The sequence below is a fragment of the Vidua macroura genome, chromosome 6 (genome assembly GCF_024509145.1).
Source record: "Vidua macroura isolate BioBank_ID:100142 chromosome 6, ASM2450914v1, whole genome shotgun sequence".
Taxonomy (NCBI): Eukaryota; Metazoa; Chordata; class Aves; order Passeriformes; family Viduidae; genus Vidua; species Vidua macroura.
This window is the reverse complement of record NC_071576.1, coordinates 37,728,797-37,746,134: the sequence shown is the minus strand read 5'-3', so window position 1 is coordinate 37,746,134 and position 17,338 is coordinate 37,728,797. Positions and strand designations below refer to the sequence as shown.

The window sequence follows — 17,338 nt, the reverse complement described above, 5'->3', positions numbered from 1 at the left end:
ACAGTCAACCTTCCTACAATTAAAAAAAAAAGTTTCTCAACTATCAGAATCTAAGTTTGCCATTAGCAGAATAAATCACATGTAAGTAATATCTTATTAAACATTATGAAAACTATATATATATAACATACAGTTTAAAAGGTGGTAGACAGTAAGAGGAGTTTTAAAGACCTGAGATCTTAAATTTGTTAAATTTAACTAAGCTGTACAGATACAAGCAGATTTCCACAAAAGTAGTATTTTTAGCATAACTGGTTGTTTATAGAAGTATTTTGTCTTGAGAACAGGTCACCCTGAAGGTGAAAGTGTTGGCAGCTCAGAGGCAGAGCTATTTAATATTTCATCTTTGTCTTTTTAAAAAGTAGTAAAAGGGATAGGATTTTAAATACAGATGAACCATTCTCCAGTCTACTGAGGGACAGTCCATTCTCAAATCTGCAGCCAAGAGTTTATGTTGAGACTGGCTGGAGGCTTGACTGCAGAATTATATGGTTGCAACTGGTTACCAGAGTATTGTGAAGACTGTAGAAGCAGAAATAGGTTTGATCTCTAGTCAGTACTGAAACCTGTAGGTCCCTTAGCTTGGCAACAACGGGGAAAAGAAAAGAATCCAAATACAGGATTTGACTCATGAAGAGCAGGAGTAAAAATTATGTTCTGTAACTGTACAATGGAACATAAACCCCTGCTTTTGATTCTCTGAAACTGTAGCTTTGGTTGTAAATAGAATGTAGGTATAATACTGAAGTTAGCAAAAGTGTTTCATTGCAGTCTGCTCTAAAATGTGACACAGTAGAAAAGCATTGTATTAAATGTTTGAACACACGTGTTAAGATTTCGAGAGAAATAGTTTGTAGTAATCTGGGATGAATCACGGTGAGACGGGGGTGTTTCTCCAGAGTTTTCTGAATGGGTACGTACTCCTCTTCACACTCTTCAATGCATCCACCCGACAGCTTGAAGTGCAAAATTACCGCTGCTAAAAAAATTTTAAAAAATTGCGGATGACAAAAAGCCGGCAGAATGACTGCAGGCAGAACGAGAGAAGGCCGCCTTTCAGAGCAACCACGATGCTCGCTGAGCTCAGCAGGTGCTGTAGGACCGCCGGACCGGGACCCCACGTCCCCGCACCCTTTTCCTCCCCACCGGGTGGTGCGGGGCGGGTGTTCCAGCCCGGCCGCCCTTGCGGAGCGGCCCCTTTAAATCCCCGTGGAGGTCACCGGGGGACTCGCCCCGGGCCAGTCCCGCTCGCGCCGCCCGAGCCAATCCCTTCCCTGTGCCCTCCCCGGGGCCAATCAGAGCGGGCCGCCTTGGAGGCGGGAGGCTAGTCCCGGGATGGACGGCGCCGCTGGCCAATCACCGCCAAAACCGGGGGGCTGATGCATGGGCACGGCACCCAATAGGCTCGCGGCCGAGTGGGCGGGCCCGGGCGCAGCGAGCCCCCGCCGGGAGGCCGGGGAAGGAGGGGAAGATGGCGGAGTGAGGGGCGGAGGAGGCGGAGGGGCCGGGCCGGCCGCGGCCCCGCGGCCTCGGCCGCGCTCAGGTGAGTGCGGCGGGAGCAGCGGCCGTGTCCAGCCCGGAGCCTGGTGCCGGATCCCTGTCTAGGCTGGGACCGCGCGCCCGCGCACCCGCCTCCCCGTCCCGCCCCGTGATCGGGCTGGGCCCGGGCTCGGGCTCGGGCTCGGGCTCGGGCTCGGGCTCGGGCTCGTTCCCGCGGCGCCGGGCCGGAGCAGTGGGAGCGACTGGGCCCCCTCGCCGCGCCGGCCCCGAGCGAGGAGCGGGCCGGTGTCCGTGTGGGGACGGACCGGAGCCGGAATCGGGCCGGTCCTACCCCCTCGCCGCCGTGAAAAGTCTGAGCAACTTCGGTGCTGGGGACGAGGGCGTCCTGCAGCTCCGGAGCCGGGCTGCAGCAGATGGTCCCTGCACGGCGATACCCCGCAGCCGACTGGGGACAGCTGCGGCCGGCAGCGACCTGGGAAAGGGAAACTGAAATGTATAATCTGAAATGGGGCTTCGCATGTCTGGCTACGAGCATAGCGCTGAATACAGCTACGCTCCTGTTATCGTTCTTATTCATGCGATGTGTGGGCTGGATGAATTCTGCTGATCTGAATGGTTATATCCTTTTATGATGTCTGTAGTGCTGACACAGGAGTGCACAAAAGGGATGGCTTCCTGGTTTTTTGACAGAACGAGAAGGTACAGAAATCTACCCTGCAAAAACAATTTCTTTGGAAAGTGGAGAGATTACAGTGGAAATTGATTTAGCCATATAAATTCATGTTGATAATAAGGTAAAAGGAATTTAACACATCATGAAACATGTGAACCTATTGCTAAATGCGCTATCTCTTCTTTCCAAGTTAGTACCGTGCAGGCCAGGTATGCCCTTAATTCTTCAAAACTGAAAGTGTTATTTTGTGCTAGAGAATGGTACTTAGTTTAAATTTCAAGAGAAAAAGAAAATATGGGTGGATCAGTTCTTACTGAAAGCAAAAGAATTAGTGTCACTAGCATGAGATTCCTTCTGTTCTGTATTTGATAGAAGTTCTTAAAATCTCGAGTTCATCCTAGAATTGTGACTGCATTTTCAATCTGCATGTCAGGTAAAAGAAACAAGTTGAAGTGGTTAAATGAGAAGCATAGTTTTAGATTTTGTAGAGACATGGTGTATTAGCACACATGACCTAATAATGAAGTAGTTGTTTTTAACTGGTGAAATAACTCAAAAGAAATATAAGCATGTTTTATAATTAGTTCTGAAAGCAGTAGCTGCTTAGGAGAAAAAATTCTTAAGGAACATTTTACTGACTTTCATGTGCAACATTACTCATGTAGTAACAGTAATAGCAGCTTAGGAGCAACATAACATTAAGACACAGTATGCTGCTACTGATGAATATTCCTGCTTATACATTTCTCTGTATGACCTTTTAAAATATGCCAGGGGATTTGTCTTTGGCATACTATATATAAAAATAATTCTGTTTTATATTATCATTAGAAGAATAATAAGCAATTAGCTTTCTTTTGTGTGAAGTTGTACACTACTTTAGCAGTAAGAAATTCATATGGATTAATATTTATTCTTAATTGCTTTCAGTGCACAAAGCTGTGAGAAGTAGTATCTTAAAAATAGTATCATAATTTCCTGTTGCTCTGGTATATGTCAAATCAATATGCAGTGGTTTACAATCTTACCCACAGTGCTGGGAATCTACAGTGTGAAAATTTGCATGAGCAGGCTATGCATGTCATGGTGGTCACCTTTTGTTCAGGGGTGTCAGAAGTCATAGGCCAGCCAAGGCTAAAAAGTCCTGACCAAGTTTGTGAAGAGTCTGGAGTATCACTTGAACACCTCCCACGTTCATTCTTAAAAACTAAAAAAGGAGCAGTGTTTGAAACCAGTCCAGAGGTTGCGTGAGTGTGAGATGCAAAACCTGCACAGTCTTCAGGGGATTAAAAAAAAAGAAGAGGATTTTTCTAAAATAGCATGTGGAAGAAGGGTTGTTTCTTTGCCTGAACAGTATTCCTAGAGCACATTCCTGCAGCGTGTGTATCACGGAACTGAAAGCTCATCTTTAAGCAGTTTTCCCTGTTTTCTCTGCTGTGGTTCAAAGTATTGTTAAAATATTGTACCAACAATAACGTAGATGTGCATTGGAAACCTGGTAAAAGAGGAAAATGGTTTTATTTAAAAATACAGAGTGAAACAAAAAATTAGGGAGGAGTGTCCGTGGTGCCCGAGATGTCTCTACAGCAGCCAAGCACCATAGCAGCATGCCATAGCAGCATGCCACAGTCTGGCAGACTGTGTTGACAGGGGACATCAGCTGACAGGTCCTTACTGTCTCCTGGCCTCTTCATAGGCTGGCAACCATTCTAGGCTTCAGATGTGCCTGTGTACTCTTTTGGAGGGGACATTGCCCTGCGTCTCTACATTCTCCTGACTCTCTGGATTATCAGTGTTGTCTCCAGATCTGGGTGTCTTCTGAAGTGGCAGGGGGATGTGACCTGCTAACCTGGGTGCTGCTGACATAAGCCCCTTAGAGCCCAGATCCTGCTCAGTGTTACATTTGGTGCCTCCACACTCAGGCACTCCCGCTCTTTCTCCAGTCACACCAGTCTTAGACTTCCTTTTGCAAGTTCTCACCTTTGCCTTGTAGCTTGGATTTAGATGCCTAGTTCGAAGTTGCCTAGAAAGCAAAAAGATCATGAAGTCAGCTAATTTTTTTACAGGACTGTAAGCTACTTTCCATTGTATTTGTGTTTATAATTTAAGCATTTGTCATTGTCCACTTTCCAGGTTAAATTTGGCAGTTTTTAAGCCATAGGAAAAATCATAGTGGACTTGTGATATGTAGGGCTAATTTTGCTTTCTGTATTTCCATAGGTCTCCACTATACTTCCAATTTTTGTTTTTTTGTCTTTCTATATTAACCCGTTTCTAGATCTTTCCTTCCTTACTTCCTCATACTTCTCAAGCTCTAGGCAAGAGAAGGGGAATCATCTAATCATCTTCTGGGTCCTTTTAATTCTGCTCATCTCCTGGAGGATTTGTGTCTGTGTAAGAGGCAAAGATAGTATTTTGGAAAGCCAGATCTGATGGATCTCAGTTTTTATTGCACCTTAAAACAGAGCATGAGGGGTGGAGTGAAAGTCGGTGGCATAGCTATATACTGTTATATTAATGTAGTCTCCAATTCCAGTGTGCTGATTATGTCAGAATGCCGACTTGTGTGGGGATTTTTTTTTGCCATACTGGTAATACAGTATGTTAATATATATGAGAAGACAAATATTGCAGTTTTGCTGGTAAATTTATTTGTGAGATACTACTTCATCTCTTTTTGACTTTGGAATTCCTGAAGTTATCGAATGTCTTCAATACAGGCACCTATCTGAATGTGAGATTTAAAGTTCATGGAAACTAATCTTTAGTTATGGTAGAGCAAAAAAAAATTAATGGGCAATAGGTCAAGACTTAATGAAAATAATACATTCTGAATTTCTAACAAAGAAGGAGTCATGCAGGCAGTGTTGAGCTTTCACAGTTATTTCTTGCTCTGCATCAATTGACTGTATGTTCAGTAGAGTATGAAACAAGAAAAATAGCTTTTCTTTCTTTGTAATGTCCACTAGGTTTTATCTGAAGAGTTGATAGTGTCACCATCAGTCTCAGTGCCAGCTCATTTTCAATAACCTTGATATATATCCAGTTGCATTTGCAAGTTCTGTTGGACTGCTGTGAACTCTGTGCTCATATAATTGATGAAAGTCAGCTAGAGAGTGCATCAAGCAGAGTAGTTAAAAACTGGGGCATTCAAAGTCAGTGAACTTGTTAAAATTAAAAAAAAGTAGGTTAAAGCTAACTGAATTTCAGTGTTGGATGAACCAATCCTTTGCTTTGAATGTCACCAGCTGCTTTCTTTTTTAATAAGACTTACTTTAGTGTTTAGTTTAGTTAATTCATAGTCTTACTGAAAGAAGACCCAGCTTTTCAAAGATTGGATTGGTTTCTATTACGTGGTTTCTATAATGATAAGGCAGTTTGGGATTATTGCCAATTAATTACCAATCCTGGTAACTGTTCCTTTTCAAGTTCATTCTTTTGTGAAGCATTTGCTGTTGGTTCCTTAATGTCTCAAAGGTACATAGTGCTTTGAGGTTCTTGAGGGAGAATTTGAGTAGGAAGGGTCACAACTGACAACATGGGAAGGAAGTAACTACTCTGAATTAGGGATTGTCTGATGGCTGGGGATTTTCTGAAGGTCCAGGTGCATGGTGCTTATAGAAATGCTGTGTTGTACAGGAGTGTGGAAGCTAATAATCCTTTGCTGAGGAATTTTGAATCATTTACGTTCTGTGTGATGAGATAGTTCCATCATTCTTACAGAATGAGAATTATTCTTCCATTATTCTTCCAGTTAGGTTGTCAGCTCAGCATCCTCACTACAGTAGTTTGTTATTAACGTGAAAGAGTTTCTTGCCTTACTGGAGACTGAATATGTGTCCATCTCAGTTCCCATGAAACTTAAATGTGTGCCTCCAATTATTTAAAGTTTGTGTGTCCTGGCTTTTCCACACTTGGGTCCAGTTCTCTTGATTTAAACTAAAAGAGGGGGTATAGCTGATAATTTGAAAAATAGCATCAGCATGTTTTATGTAGGAAGTCTTAAAAATGTTACCTGGTTCATGGAAGGTACAGCTAATCTTTTGTGTCTTGTGCAGATAATCATGTATGATCTAAGCTGCTTCCTAAATGCAAATTTAATTTTGTTTATTCTTCTCTTTCTTTCTAAGCTCACTGAAGAGGATGTGGAATGATCAAAAATCATGGTGAGTACAATTGTGAGGTTATTTAGGTACTACATATAAGGTACTAAACTTATCAAGTTTGTCAGCTGATTTAGTTCCCTTTTCTCTGACCAAAGAAATCTGTCATTGAGATTTTAATTTTTTGTAGTATGCTTTCAGAGAGCTGGAATGTTGCCACAGTGTCAGATTTCAGCTTGGACTTCACCTTAAAGAAACATAGATTTGACTATTATATATTCTAACAAGAATAAGTGCCTTGAAAATTATAAAATCCCTGTCCTGTGATGTCATTTGCTCTGCTAAGACAAATTCTATTAACTTGGAATAGTTTTCTTAAGTGTTATTTGTTAAATGATGGGATTGGAAGGATGATAAAATAACCAAATGTAAATTATCAAATAGGAAAAAAGTACGTTCAAAATTTCTAAGATTACAATAAAATTCTGTAGTTTTGATTTATTTTTTCCCAGTGAATGAAATAAAGATATTTTGGTAGTTAAGGTGTGCAACACAATTAGATTCTGTTCTGTATTCTGTTCTGTGCTATATTCTGTTCTCAGCTCTGTCACAAACCTCTGGCATGTTTTATTGCAGCTCTCCAGGTCTGTTTTTCCACATCTTCATAAGAATAAGATTTTCCCAACAGTCTGAGTGTCGATGGTCAACCCAATGATCAGCTGAAATATTTGAGTGACTCAAGAGAGATATCAATAGTACATGTACTATATTTCCATTTTCATGGTCTACTCACTGCTTCTAACATAGGAGCTGAAAATTGTCACTGGAAGACTATTTCTGGATTTGATCAACGGAATGGTTAAGGTAATTAAAATAAGAAATACAGATGAGGAAAAAAGAGGAAGAGCTTAATTATTCTCATGTTCTTGTATATGAGAAAGATTTTTTTTTTCCTTTTTTTTCCTCTATTTTGCATCTTTTATTTTAGCACAAGAGAATGGTAATAAACATTCTGGCAATAGTGATGCAGGAGTGCACCCATGTTAGCTTCCAACTTAATGCAAAAATAGCATGTCTTAACAGCTGCTGTAACTAGGTAGTACCAGGTGAGTATCACTGATGGAAGGCCAGGAGATCTGTGAAAAGATGAGTTACTGAAATTTGTCTGTGCTGTGGATAAGTGGGGAGAAATGAGTAAAAGTAAGAAGCTAATGTATGTGATCTTAAAACTGTTGTAAGTGCTCTTTTTCTCTCCAGCACTGACAATTTCATAATTAGTTGGGTGGTAGTTTATGATGTCTCTTTGAGCTGTGACCTGCTAGAGCAGAGGGCATACACTCTGTGCCATGAGCACTCTACTGCTACCTCGTAGTCGTCATCTCTGCATTGGAGACACAGTTGAAGCCCCACAGCTAATTAACAGTGGTGTATTTTTAGCTGCATTGCTTCTCAGTAAGTGTATGGTTCAGCATTTCTGAAGTATTTCCTTAGCCAGTTTATGGACATCTAAAGTTAGATACAGAAACTTACAGACCAAGGGATTATTGCAGTTTGTGAAACCAGATAATTTTATCCATTAGAGTCAGGCTTTTAAAGTAGTGAACTGGTGGGCATTTTAACATTGAGTGTATTTTATTCTGATTCCTAAACTACCTTCCCTGTTTTTTTAATTTGGAATTTCAGATCCTGTCCTAAGAAGGTGATCCTCTTACTTCCTCAAAGGCTATAAAACGTGAATATTTCTCTTCTAGCAAGCGAAACCTGTCCTTCATGTCCATGGAGCTGAATGAACAAAGATCTGTCCACTTCTGTTTTAATCATCTTACCAAACATTTGATTCTCCAGATGACTTCCTCCACAGAAGTAGCCCACTGTTTTATCAAAACTCAGAAGCAGAGTAACAGAAATCAGCATTTGTTTTCCTGAAAAAATGTCTTCTGTGCCAGCTCTTCATTCAGCTTTCTGCATTCTGTTTTAAAATGAAAAATACTTTGTAATCAGATGCAAGTGGAAACTGGTGTTTTTCACTGATATTTCCTTCTTAATTTTAGGAAGATTAAGTACTTTGCTGTGTCAAATTGGAATTCCTAGCAGATAAAGTGTCTGCATGCATTGCTGTGTCAGACTGACCTGATATATATGAAAAGTTGCAGCAGGAAAACCAGAATGTTTTCTGCTCTGACATGAGGAAGAAACTTACCAAACAAGTAGGGGCATCCCATACAGGTATTTTCTAGTCCAGGTCCCAGGCTTGACTTGGTAGATAGGTGTCAACTCACATAAAGCAGCTAATGCACAAGAACAAATACAGAATCACCTTGTCTGTACTGTGTATCCCAGGCTGTGATCAAAATACATATTTGCAAGTGTGGACCTCTGTAAGTGCAGGATATGAAGAGCTTTCATCTGAAGAAGAAATTACTCTGCATCATTTCATTTTTGGCAAAGAAAAAGGAAGCTTTGAAGGCCTCTGGGGTAACAGGATAATGACTAGGTTTGCATTAAATCATTCCCTTCCTCAGGCATTCCCTTAGCATCAAAAGGAACAAGACCAGTCTACAGTAGAAGAGATGGGCAGAACATCTTTATTATAGAAATTAGCTTCTGATGGGATGGAAGAGACCAGAGCTGTAAAGTTGCGGTGTATCCACCTGGCTTCTTCAACACAATTTCAGCTTTTCCTACTGCTGATGAAATCTTGCTTTTTGATTCTTTCATGACTGAGAACTGAGAGGACCTGTGTGTTTCCTCCATCTAGGTAGAAATAGGCCCAAGAAAATGGAATGTTAGCCACGTAAGAGGGGTGAGTTGAGAGCAGAAATACTTAGTACAGTCCTTATTCTGACTCTTCTTATTCCTTCCCAAACTAAGGCACAATCTGGTTGTTCTCATGTTTACACAAGATTCTTTGTCTATGTAAGTCGTGATTATATAGGCTATTTTCTGTCGTTTTGAGATGGGAGCATATGTTGTTTACATGCTCCTTCCTATGGGATTATCTATAACAAGTAAGATTTTTGGCAAAAAACTACCAGAACTGGGATATGTATTATGTTCCACCTCAAATCTGAAACTCTTTTTAGTGCACCTTATTCCAAGCTTGTGATTTTGAAATGTGGCTTGCTAGCTTAAAATACGGGAGATACTAAAATGGTTGGGGAAACATTCTAGATTTCTTGTTATATTTTTCCTTTTAGAAAACTGCTGGAGAGAGCCAGACAGCCTGAAAATGGCTGAAAAAGCAAACAATTGAAATCCTTCTTAATTCTTGGTGATTGATTGCCAGGGCAGCATTCTAGTATTAAAAATGTGGTGACATTTTATGGGACCAAGTTCCATAGCAGAATGAGAACAAGCATTGATGTTGATCCTAATCCTCCAAGTAATGTCTGTGTTTAGACTTGTTTTGTAACAATAGGATTTAATGACAGCTTTACCCATTTTGTGTTTCCATGAAGCAAAGAGCAGACACGTAGGCTTAAGAGTGGTGGGCAGGATGCTGCATGTAAAAGTAATGCCAACTTTAATGAGCAGAGAGGTGCTCTAAAATTGTGTGTAACATTGTGGTGAGCTGTGTGATAAGAGTTAACATTGAGCTTGGTGAGGCAACCACCAGCTTGGCCTGACTTTGCTGAATATGGTCTGAACTTTCTGGCATTGGAGGCAACTAGAAAAGCACACTTCGTTTTAGGACCTCCTTACATTGAAGTCAATAGGATGTAATGGAGATGTCTGTAGAAGCAGGATCCATCTCTTAAGTGATGGAAAATACTGTCAATATCATAGGATTACAGTGGTTGGGAAGTATGTGGTATAAGAAATGTCTGATTTTAGATCTGGGAATTTTCTTCCTTCTGCCCATGCTTACCCCTCTGATGTTAGAGATAGCAGTTGTTTCTTGCATAGCTTGATGACAGAATACTTGAGGGACAGGAAGGTATTTTTGTTTTCTGGGGACATGTACAAAAATTGCGAATTTGCCTGACTAGAGAGCTGATAATCTAAGCTCCTTAAACTCAATATTTTGTAACCTGACATTGTAACAAAAAAGTAGAATTACTGATTTTTTTCTTAAGTCCTATTCATGACAGTGTAGCTGCATTAGTTTCGAGTTTAATTTTAGAACATGAGGATTTTACTAGGTTAAGGATCTGTGGCTTTCACAGAAGTGATGCTCCAATAGTGCATGCCCAGAAGACCCCCATTGCTGTACCTTCCTGGCCAGCACCTTTAAAGAGCTGCTGTGTTTGGAAATGCTGCTTCATCTGACTCACTTTTTCTTGCTCTGCTTTCTCTTTATGTTGGTTGGAAATCTTCCCATGTGAAAGATTACAAAAACGGGCATGTGCAATAGCTCATATATATATATATATACATATATATATTTTAATACTTGTGGACAAAATGATGTTACAAGTTGTTTGAAAACAACAAAATCACCAATGTCTTCCATTTTGAGATGTATAGTTCCATAAGCATTAGTGCTTTGTAGCAAACTGTAGTGCCATGTTAGGACCAGTGCATGAGCCTAGTAGTATTTTTACAATTTCTGAGTGACAAATTTATTAGTAAACAGTGATGATAATGTAATTAACACTAGAAAGGATACAATAGGAATGTCACAAACATGGTCTAAACATGCAGTATCCTCCCTTTGACAATGGCAATGCTGTCCTTAGAAAGGGAACTCGTTCACTTAATGGGCTTCATAGAATCATAGTGGACTTTTTGATATTTGTCTGTCTGTCCAACTGCAGTAGTAAGCTAGAGTATGCAAGTATCCGTAATTGTCATCCCTATCGGTGTGATTATTTTCTTTTAAATCTTTGTTAGTGTTTTCTTCCATTTTCAATTTTATTGAACCATTTATTACCCATCCTGTGATATATTCAGAAAAGTATAAATATGCTAAGGAGTTTGTGTGCATTCTGTACACATCTCTTACCTTCAGATAATTTACAAAGTCTGTTAATCTTGTCTTTTTTTCAGATCTGACTCTATGATTATTATAGCTAGTAAAACATTATCCTCATTGTGTGATAAGTTAATAGGTGCAAAATGTGATGTGCTAATTATGCGTAGAAGACTTTTCTCCATTATTGCAGGAATGGGGAACCTTTTTTGGCTGAAGTCCTATTGAATCTTAAAATAATCTTGGTGGATCCTGCATTTACATACATCTTAATAAGAGAATAAGATAAGGTCAAAGTTGGAAAACGATGTTGCAGGCTGTATCTGTGCAGCAGGCTGTCTCTAGCCAATGGATCAGAGATTCCCCACCCCTGTATTATTGAGAATTCAATATCTTGTATTTTAGGTAACTTCCAGTTTTGCTTTCCAGCTCTAAGCTCAATTTTAATGATTTCTGTCTCTCCCTCTGCTTTTTTCAGAAGGAAAGTTTAGACCAGGGAAGGAAAATTTATTTAGCACTCAATGGGCAGCTTGGACTGGTTGAATAGGAGACTGGTATGATTCTTGAGATGTGCATGCTCTGTGGATGGCATCCTCTGATTTCCTAGGAATAAGTATTTTATTTGATGCCAGTGCTGCTCTTTACCCATTTCTCTCTTTCAGCTTAGAGAGGATACTGCATCTTTTTTTCCTGAGACCTGCCTGTAAATGGCCATTAGGGGGAGGGAGGGAATGGGTAGCTTGGTTTTGTTAGTTTGGTATGCTATATCTTTAAAGTAATTAATCAAGAAGCATATACTTCTGTGCAATGACAGTAATCCAGGCAGAGCTAATGTATGTAACAGGGAAAAAAAACCCCAACAAAACCAACCAAACAACCCTCTGCCTCTGATAAATTTCTGAGAAAATTGGGCAGGTGGGCCATTTACAGCAGAGCTCTGGGGGACCTGTAATAAGAGTCAGGTTCAATTCTGAATGGACTTAGCTGTACCATTGAATAAAGTAGTTTAGTGCTTGGGAGAATCAATTGAAAAATACCTCTGAAACTGGAATGCAAAATAGCACAGTATGTAGGGGGAAGAATCCCTGATGCAAACAAAGCCATAAGATGATTTAATAAGAAAATAGAACTTTAGTAGCAATAACTGTTTTGCATGTGATAGTAAATAACTTGCATTAGCAAGACTGTACAGTAGAGTAAGTGGGTAATAACCAAATAAGTTTGTGGCGCTCTGTGCTGCAGGGAGTCGTGTGAAGAGTCTTCCTGAGAAGAAGGGTGAATTCTTCTTATGTTCCTCTCATTGGAGGGAATTTGGCACTTGAAGTTAATGATATATATATTAAAAAAAGAAAAATTAGCTTTGCCACATGTCGGAAGCACTGTCAGTGAGTGCTGGGGGAAGGGCAGACAGTTCTCTTTGAAAGGATAGCTGAAGTTTCCCTGTAATTTTTTCTTTCTATGTAGCCTAGCACTTGCTCTGTTTCTCTGAGAAACAAAACTTTTCCAAATACTGGACTGTGAAGAGAACCTGATTCTAAAGTTAGAAGCTTTTGTGGTGGGAAGTACTTTGTTTTCTTTGTTTATAAAGACAAATCTGAGATAGTCTTTAAATTAAAAAAAACTAAAAACATTAGAGAGCACTTGACACTCAAAACATTTGTACATGCCAAGCACAACTGTAGAATTCTAAAGATGTTACAGCAGAAAATAATTTCAGCTTTGCTAAACACTGTTTCAGACCATAATTGATTTCAGTTGATGCCTGAAGTTTTGCAGAGGAAAGTACTGTGAAGCCTCTTGTAACACAAAGGGTTATTGATCTTCACCTGTAGATCTGCATCCAAAAATTTATTCGCTATCAAAGGGTTGTATAGAAGAGCCACAGGAGTTCTAAACTGTTCCTAGTTGACATTTTTTAGTGTGAATACCTCATCTATGGACACAGTGTGGCCCAACATATAGTAATGTATTCTGAACAGAATCAGAGGTTTGTATCAATCTGGCTGCATTTCTTCTGGAAAGCTGAAGTAATCTAGACTGTAAGCTTCCAGCTTAATGGAAGCTTCTTGTGTTTTTAAAGCATGGGGGGGTGAAGCACTTTGGCTCTTCATAAATTGATAATGGAACTGCGAGGGCTGTGAGCATTTTTATAGTGTAAAGTAACAGGATAAGCATGACAATGTCTAAATTAAGTGTTGGCTAGTATGTAATATGCTTATGAAAACTAATTGATCTGAAAGATTGTAATCAGATTAAATTCCAACTATTGATTTTTTGATAAAATTGGAAGCTGGCCATAGGGGACCGTAATTTGATTGCTCTCTGATTACATTAGAGAAATTATGAAATTATGTGATCTGTGATCAGCAAGTACATTTACATAATAATGAAATTATAATGAAAACAAAGTTACATTCATGCTTCAGAAGTATGAACTTTGTGGCTGAACAGAATTATTCAACAGTATATCCACTCAGAAAAGGGGGGGAGGAAATAAAGACTGATGTAGCCAGGCAAGCTGTCTACATATACTTCCCAGTACAGGCTTTTAATAATTATCTGAATTCTGTGGGTTGTTAGACTAGGAATTACTATTCTCAGCAACAAAAGGAATCCCTTTGCCTTTCAGCTCTTGTACTATGGCATGACTTGCTTCAACCTCCTTGATTTAACAGCTTCTAAACCTAAGTGGAAATGTCAGGTGCTACCACACTTGGGTGTGGTATATCAAAGGTATAATGACCAGTATGGACATGCCTTCTTTAGCAGTACTAAACCCAGATGATACAAATATATTCTGTTTGTATATCCAGTAGTGCTGCTGCAGAAGGTCTTGCCAGTACTTGTGGTGGGAATTGTAACTTCTGAAACTGAGGGTAATTGTCAAATTTATGAGAAAAATAAAATCTTGCAAAGACTTCTTGATAGTAAGTGGGAAGAAATTGTACTGAGCCTGAGGATACTGACACTTTACATGAGGGTTACATTGTCAAGAACTGGCAGTCTGGGGTTTTTTTGGGGCAGAAAAGGAAAAAATATTGAAGATATAACTATTTTTGATGTATAACAAATCTTAGAAATTACTGCTTCTTGCATCCTTAGAAAACTGGCTGGTCTTCCTCCAAAACTAATAATCCTGCTTGCTGGTCAGGTACAGAGCTGCAGAATGACAGGTCAAGTTAGATTCCACTGGATTTCTTTCACAGAACAATCCAGCATTTTGCCCCTGTAGCATTTTGACTGGCACACAAAAGCCAGCAGTTGAACCAGGGTGTCTTGTTCAACAGTGCAGAACCCTAACCATGGATTCTGATGTTTGTTCCCTTTCAGTCTCTACACTTCCTCCTGTGTTTTAGATAAAAGTGTCAGTGTTCATGACATCAGCAGAGCGAGCGTGTTTCTGTCTCTGAGCCTATGTACCAGGTTATAATATAGACAGATTCCCATGACTTTTACCCCATCTAAAGTTAAAGATAGAAGGTAACTTTCTGTTCAGTGTGTCCTATCTAAATCCTGTCTGCTTCTCTCCACTTCCCCTCCAAATGAGTGTGTTTGCAGGTCAAATAAAAGGCAGATAGTTTGTAGTGCCTTAGGCATGAAGAACTGCATGGAGAAACTGAAGGAAAGCGGCACAGGCCCACAAACCAAATCTTAGAGCTAGTATTCTAATTATGCATGATTCAAAATGTCTAGTGTAATGTAGTTATTACCAGTAAATTGAGATATGCATTTATACATAATGAAGCAATAGGAATTAATATACCAATAGCTTGAACTTCCTGCTTTGATTCTCAAATTTCGGGTTTTTTTAAGAGAATGTGCTGCCTCTGTAGAGAAGGGGGCAGAATGTATAGATAGGGACAAGCATGGCACCAAAACTGTAAATCAGGAACCAGGATCAGCAGAACTCGCCTTTATAACCTCTAGTCTGGTTCATATCACTGTCCTGAGCATGTAAAAAGCAGGGCATGAACTAAGCATGTTTAGAGGCGAGATGAGGTTTCTCACCTGCTGCAGCTGTAGCAAGGAAAAGGGTGCAGAGTTTCTTACACGGTGCAGGGGGAGCGACTGGTGGGAAAGTAAAAAACCAAACCCACAAAAAAAATCACCCCAAAACCCAAGCCAACAAACAAGTAACAGAAACCACAGACTCAAATTGAGTATAGTATTTGCCAGACAGTAGGTAATAAGCTTGAATGTGGTAAGAGAAATTTTATGGAGAATACTGAAATTAATAAGCACAGTACATATTTTTCAGATGTTGAATAGCTTTTTAAGAGACAGTATTTTCAGGTAACTCTAGCCACATAGGCAGCTGTTACTCAAGCATACTGGTACCAGCCAGCAATAATGGTATCTGCAGGAATGAACCTGAAAATACTGGTAATCTTGTATATTTTTTAAGTTCTTTAAAGAGATTTTTAAAAACAGAAAATGAGATTTGATCACTGAAGATCTTTATCTTCTGCAACAGAGGTTGCAATTGTCTTTTTTCTTTATTTCACTTACTAGATAAAAGGGAATTTGGATGCCATCTTTCTGTAAACTCTTAGTGTGTTCTCTGTAATTCAAGTCTCTTAGTGGATAATGTAGTCAATTTCTGCTGGCAGCTTGAAAATAAGAAAATATGTGGCATAGCCTACATCACTAATACTTTTCCAAGTTTAAATTTGTAATTAAACATGTAGAATACTGGCTTGTAATTGCAGAATTCCATACTTCTAGCTTAGCATAATTTTGTAAGTGGGCTTAACTTGTGCAGAACACTTCTCCATGAACAGAGGCTCAGTCCTCTCTTAAGTAGAAGGAAGTGTCTTGGAGGAAGAAAAGGTGTGTCAAGTTAACTCCTGTTCATATTTCATAGCCAACCATTTATAAAGCACTGTGTTTTGGGTTTAGAATGGGAATTGTGGTTTTACCCATGAATGCTCTTTTTAAATGTGTAAGGATTGCCAAATGAAGATAGGAATATTATAAGAGAAGATAACTATTCCGTGGTATCACAAGTTAGACTGAATGAGTCTTTGAGCCAATTTCTTCAACAAGAAAATTTCTAAGACAAAGTTAGCCCAGTGGTTAACCATGGTAATTTTTAATTCTTTAGAGCACTATGCATGGTTTTAAAGTCTGTTAAATATTGTAATGAGTAAGCCATTGTATCCTTTGTATTTCTTTCCAGTATAACCTGGGAATAAGCTACTACAGATGTCAGTGAAGTTGTTTTCCTTTTAAAAAATATAACAGCAAAGGAGAAGTATTAGGTATAAATTCCTAAAAATTACCTTAGTACTTAATAGGCTAAAGAATACTTATGCTGAACTTCTGATAGTGTTCTTGCATGGATTAGTGGAGGAAATTATCGGTGTGACTATAAACTATGTACTCCCATTGCACATGTTTTACATGGTTACAGTGAAAGAATGTCTCCCTGCAAATTCTGATTTTTTCCAAAAGGCAGCTTGCTTTTATATCTATGCATCTTTGAGGATTTCAAGATAAGATTTTATTCTTTTGACACTGTAAAGAGGAACTGTTTAAAAATGAACCTGGAAACTCTGCACCTGTATACAAACTTTTTTAGCAATAAAGCAGCACAGGCTGAGAATGCACTAAAACTGGATGTGTCATCTGTTCAGAAGACAAATCAACCAAATTACTGTACATTCCACTCCACTTCTGAGGTGTACTTGCTGTAGCTTTGTCAAAACTTATCAACTCAAGCTGAATTCATATATGCCAGATATCTGCTTTGGGGGCAGCTGTCCCAGACTTCAGGCACAAGAGCTTCTGACTTAAACAGCAGCTAAACAAAAATTGTTATTCAACTCATTCTAAGATGCATAACTTAATCCCTTCAAGGGTTGTTTTAGAGGGTAGCAGAAACCCTTTGCTTCTTGTATTGATTGCCTAAAAGTAACAAGGCCCCTCAGAAGACTGTTTTATGGATATGTTGTTTATTGTTTTGGTGACTACAGTTCCGAAAAATTTCTTCTGTGGTTGGCGGAGGTCCTCCCAGTTTCAAAGATTACAGAAATGCAGCTTAAAAATTTACCAGCTATTCTTCTTCATTATTTATTTAAATCCATGCTATGTAATATAATTTGTGGAACCAATACTTTAATACTTCATAACAAATGAGGACCCAAGCAA

General features: G+C 39.3%; 1 long non-coding RNA gene across 1 annotated transcript; it reads left to right on the top strand.

Annotated features, from left to right (window-relative positions):
* Positions 1-2,221: 2,221 nt before the first annotated feature.
* Positions 2,222-17,239, top strand: LOC128808357 (uncharacterized). Its single transcript, XR_008437446.1, has 4 exons — positions 2,222-2,294; positions 6,304-6,339; positions 6,913-7,140; positions 7,960-17,239. It is a non-coding gene; the product is annotated as an uncharacterized LOC128808357 (long non-coding RNA).
* Positions 17,240-17,338: the final 99 nt, after the last annotated feature.